The 6,000-nt window shown below is 34.3% G+C and overlaps 1 protein-coding gene across 1 annotated transcript in view; it reads left to right on the top strand.

The window, feature by feature from the left end:
- The first annotated feature begins 1,118 nt into the window (after nucleotides 1-1,118).
- LOC147070987 (uncharacterized) overlaps nucleotides 1,119-6,000 on the top strand; it is a 29,047-nt gene continuing 24,165 nt past the window's right edge. Inside the window, exon 1 of the mRNA XM_085949234.1 lies at nucleotides 1,119-1,279. The gene's annotated coding sequence lies outside the window, so the exon portion shown is untranslated. The remainder of the gene's footprint in view (nucleotides 1,280-6,000) is intronic.

The following is a 6,000-nucleotide window of genomic DNA, read 5'->3' as shown; positions in this document are numbered from 1 at the left end:
ATTCCGTGGATTTATCTATATTTTTAAATAATCCCCTTGAATTATTGATTTGTCGGACCTCATATCATATTATCGATCGTTATCATACTATGAACCACTGGTCACGACCCCCTATTGTGGTAGCCAAGTAGCATTCAACCCTTCGATTTTGGATAAAATAACCATTTTTATTTTTCTAGAAACACTAAAAATAATTGTAATATAAAATGATACACGTGAATTATCATGTAGTCACGTATATTATATTTTCATCTTACTACATATTATATTTTGTTAATTTTGATGAAGTAGTATAGCGCCACATGCGATTTTTTTTATAATATAACAAATTTCTGGTATGTTTATCTCACAATTGGACGAGCCGCCACGCCGGACCCTCTTAAGCCCGGCCCCCCAGGCTGTAGTCCTGTCAGCCCATGGTGGCCATGTCAGCCATGGGCCATGGTGGTGGGTGTAGTCGTTCTTTTCGCCGATTTTTTATCGTCGATTTTGGATTTTTTAATAGTGAAGTTCCAAAATATTAATTGAAAATGGCAAAAAAGTATTATTGCAATTAACTTATACATAAACCTACCCAACAGAACACAGCCTAATTTTTCGTTTATCGGACTTTTGTCTATTGCACTTGGTTTACACCACTACGGAATTTGGGTGGACACCGAGAATTTTTTGACATTTCCATTAGAGATTGGGTTTCTAAAAAACCCGACATTAGTGTTTCGAAATTTTTGTGTTAGAGGGTGCTGGTGAATTTGAAATCATTTTTGTGCCGTGTTTTTATTTGTCTCTATTGGCTTTCAATTTCAATGTTTTTGGGGGGTGCCAGGGCCCCTTGCCCTCCCCCCTGGGTGCGCCACTGGCTGATAATATGTCAATCCTTGATGAAAATAAACAGTAAAAGCGTAATTATAAAATAATATGAATGGATGGTTCATAAATTGTGTTTTAATTAATTTAAGTTATATATATATTATAAAATTAGATTTATAATGTTCAAGTATTCACCAACTGGTTAGTACGCGTATGAAAATTTCTTAACCTATTAGCCACAAATAAAATATCTATGAATTTTGACAGTAATTTTTAGGAATTTCTTGTCTATAGCTATTTCTGTCAATTGAGTAATGGCGATTTTTTTTGCTTGAAGAACCGGCAACGAAAATTGACGCTGACTAGGACATAAACAATATCTTGGCCTTCCATCATTTCTGCTGTGCGGTGGAGAATACTCTTCAATTCATAATAATTTAGTTTTCGAATGTAGACGTCATTCCCATAGGTGAGATCAGTACCTTGTTACTATCTAACCTCACTTTTTATGTGAACACTTATTGTATTATTTTCACTACAAACAAGGTGTTCTGAGTGTTGTTGAGGTTACATGATTGCTTCAATTCATTGACAGTCGTTTAAATAATTACCATTTACCCAGATAATAGCATAGTGACAATACCACAAAATCAGATGTCTCCGTTTGTCATTTTGATAATAAACATTTTTCATATAATATCATACCACAATCCACGTACTGTCACATATTTTGTCTAAAAATTATTATATGAATAAGTATATTACTTGAGTTATGTTTACGTTAGCTTATTTTATAGTATTAGCCGAACATCAAAACAAATTGCACCTTTGCAGGGCTTTGACAGTAAGTTAGTGATACATTTATTTTCTTCTAAGATATGGGCTTGGAGTTTGACCCGGCAATCTTTGCTTTTGAGACTTGACAATATGATGATTATTTAATTATATTAATATCGTTTAGAATTGTACAGGAATTAAGCCTAATCTAATGGAACCAGGGGCTTACTGCTCTGAGTTTGCACCGATACACTGAAGCTAGCAATTAGACTTTAAAATATCGGTGGTCTCAAACGTGGAATTTGGTTGTTGATTGCTAACCTTTGCAGATGTGTCCGCATTTGAAAGATGAAGGATGTTATGTAATATTGATAAAAATAATATAAGTATAGGTATACTAGCATAAATCGTCAGTTGTTCTAATTTAGAACTAAGCTCATTTCAATACTGAATGTTTGCATGTGGTGTCCTCACTCAACGGACAACTTATACTGGTGGATCTATATACATACGTAGTTAGTGACATATCCTCAGGGTCTTTTTCGGGGTTTTTGCTCAGTCGGCGACCCGAGGTGTCAAAGATTTTATTATATCTTTTTATTGATTTTTATATATTTTTTTTAAACTCGGGACTGTAATGTGATAAAGGGACACGGGGAAAACAACACAAATTTATTTTTAGCTTCACTTTTATTGTTTATTTTTTCACACGAGCTTTTTACTATGTATCAACTTCCGACAGTCAGTCTTTAGCGGTTGCACCTTGGACGCTAACTGACTGCGACAGGGTTCACAATACCCAGTCAAGCTAAAAATATATATCGGAAGCGCGATGGGGTTCTCTTTATTTTATAACGCGACAACATAATAATTTTACAATGGATGGTGTTGCCATTTTAATATTATTGCGTGTTTAGAATTTAGATTTTACTATTATAAACGATTCTACTGAATTTAAATTACATTCACCCATCGCGCTGTTCTATTTACGTTACATTAATTAAACATTTATTTAAAACTTAACTAGAATATATTGACGGGTTATCAAGGAGCTTGTTTGCATGTTTTGTTAAGCCGACGATTTTTGAGATTAGGTAACATGTTTCAGCCTTTTCTGAAGTTACAGTGTAGGCACTAGCAATAGGCTAATGTGAGAGTGTATCATTAGTATGTACTTAATTCACATATTATAATAATGATCAAGAACGATTTTGCTGGCTTAGGCTTAGGTCGACATCAATTGATAATTTTCATATTATTTGAAGTTAAGTGTTAATACTATAACTTCATTATTTCCATACTATAATTAGGTGTGAAGTTCTATTATTTTGTAATAGAGTAAAATTTTGCGAGCTGAATAAAACCATCGACTTTGATTCAAAACAAAATTTCTGAAACTCACCTGCAAAATTTTTTGGCTGGAAAAGGTAAAAAAATGCCTTGGAATACTGAGATGGTAATACTGACAGGGCATGAGGCCCAATAACAGTAGTGTAGTACTTATTAGTGAAATAGTAAAATAATCACACTAATACCCGGGCGTTGAAAAAATCACATGGATGTATTGTGACCTCACCGGGGATGGAACCTGTAGCCCCCGAATGAAAAGCCAGTGCGTCACTCATTGGACTTCAATATCCAATATACAATATCCATCTCAGCCTGTCATGATTGTATGTCAAATAATTACAGAATTTATATTATTATTGCATTCAGCGTGTCTTGCTATTGTGATGGGTGGCAGTTTAATGGTATGTACTAATTTTGACCTTCGCACCAAAACAGTTACAACAGTGAGGCAGATATTTTTGAATGGCTTAGGATTCCTGGCTTTCCCTATGACCGAAAGCATTAGTTTGTGCGTCCCGGTTGCATTGGAGCACGGTATAATTGTGATGCGGTCCTTGGGCACTTTCCTCCCTGGTACATTACTTTCTTCGCGATGAACATATGTTTTACGAAGGAGAAGTTTACAAAATAAACCAGTCTCATCTGCGTTGTATACTTGTACGCGGCGGACTACTGAATTTGACAATGGAATACCGGTGAATTATAGAGCATGATTTTGTACTTGCAACTAGTAAAAATAACGGCGAATTATAGTAGTTGTCGGATAATCGAGCGTTGGATTACTGAGAGTGTACTGTACATCCATTAAAATACAGTTAAAAAATGCATCGTACAACAAAATATTTTTATTAATTAATATCGTTGTTGTAAAATGCGCTGCAGGCAACTTTTTTTTACTATTAGAGCAAATTTGTGATCTATGTTTATCTCACTTATCTGGTCGACTCGTTACGCCGGGCCCTTCTTGAGCCCGAGCCACCAGGATAGAGCACTGCCAGCCCCCCCCTTGTGGGGGCCATGATAATGAGTGTAAATTACAGTGTATATACACGCTCATTTTCTATGGCCAGCGTTGTGCGCATGAAATTGTAGAGCTTGTGGCATACATCCGGTCAATGAAAACATGACAATATTTTGTTTTGGGCTAGAGAAGTCTGGTTTAAGCCTCGATATAAAAATTGCACTGTAGTGACTTTTTATTATAGTAGTAACTAGTACCGCCATATGCTTACTTATTAGCAAAATTAAGCCTATTTCAGTGGCATAAGCTAAGATGCATTTAACGCCACTTATGTGACTATGCATCTGGCTACAATTACTAGGTTATTTACAAAAATACAGTTTTGAAAAAATCTTAAAAACGTTTTTCGTCTCAATCCTTGCTTAGCAACTAAAAATTACATATTGTTATTTTTAATTATACGAATTGAAAATATAGTTTTTAAACTGCGTATTTGAAAACTCATGTTACACTAGATTTCTATATAAATTTGTCATCGCGTAATAAATCCTGTCAGTTGGACTCAAATATAAAATCAACACTTTACGCATAAAATAACGTACGAATGGTCTACCGGTTGTCGTGTTGGTAATGTTAAATATTTTGCTTCAGGAATAGACGGCCACTTAAATAATAGATTAATGTTGATAATATCTGCCAGCTTTCATAATGTTTATTTTCAGACCGAGTTAGACGACATAACTAGGTGTATATATTTTGTGTCGTCTTGACTATTCTCAAATTAGAAATGTCTCTCATTCAAGGCAATCTATATTTGTACGACTGCACGCTTTGACTGCATCTTTTGTAAATAACATCTCTGATTCGTTCCATTCATAAATATTTACTTGAGATAAATAGTAAAATAGCATACTGTAATTAGCTAATTATATACTTACTCAGTGGCTCATTTAGTGACATCCCCTTCGATAAAAAATGAACAATCTAATTTTAATTTTCCAAATAAATCCATGCATTCAAACAATTTTAATTATTTATTTGATTGATATTTATAGGTGCATTCGTATAATATAGCAGTGGCGAAGGGTGGAGGTAGGCTGTTAAAATTCGACATAAATAGTGCACACTAAACTTTTTAATGCCTACGGTGGCTTAAGCGTTGGACTATCATGCCGTGGGTCCCAGGTTCGAATCCTGGCTCTGGCAAGTACACATATTGTTTTTCAATTTGTGTGTGAGTCAGGGTATGGACCTAACAGGTTGAGCAAATGGCTGACATCCATTTCTCGTAAAAACAAAATCTGTTAATACAAACCTCTACTCTGTGGAGGCCCATATTATCCTATTAGGATCGGACATGGTCGGAAAAAAAAAAACTTTGTCAATCGCACTTATTTGTTTTCATTGAACTAAGAATGCAATTTGCAGATGGGTAATATTATTCGATCTATAAAATATCCTAAGTTATGTATGATTTAATTGCATAATTTTAGATATTTTATAGATTGACGAGTATTTTTTGACTATTATGGCTCGGTTTTCGCAGGTTTTAATTGAATTTTAAAAATTAACCAATACCATCTGTAAATTGTAGTCTTAGTTCAATAAAAACAAATACGTATGACTAACAAAGTTTAATGTGCACTATTTATGACGGATCTTAATAGCCTACCTCCACCCTTCGCTATTGGTATATACGTACCTACCTAAATACCGACATGTTAAATAAAAAGAAATCAATATTAAAGATACAAATTGACATAGGGCGCGCATTTTTTTGATTTGTTCACTGTTCATACCTACCTACTTAATTAACTTTTTTTTACTTATAATCGAGATCTATGAGAACCCCTACTTTTATGCAGTGAACAGAAATACTTATTTTCCACTCCGTTTGTAAGAAATATGCATCTTTTTTCAAATTTCAATATAATTTAATTAATCTTAGTTATTATTTTAATTTTAGCGGCAGGTTTTAACTCGTCGGAGGCTCCCTTTTAAATTTTGTCATGAATCCATCTCTGCGCCTAGCGGCTCTGCTTATGCGCCATTTGTGATTTAACACAAATTGGGATAAAGTGTAATTATAATGAAGCAGTGAT

Source organism: Rhyacophila brunnea, unplaced genomic scaffold, assembly GCF_057557595.1.
Source record: "Rhyacophila brunnea isolate RB1 unplaced genomic scaffold, BYU_Rbru_1.0 scaffold_21, whole genome shotgun sequence".
NCBI lineage: Eukaryota > Metazoa > Arthropoda > Insecta > Trichoptera > Rhyacophilidae > Rhyacophila > Rhyacophila brunnea.
This window is presented reverse-complemented; position numbering and strand designations above follow the sequence as displayed.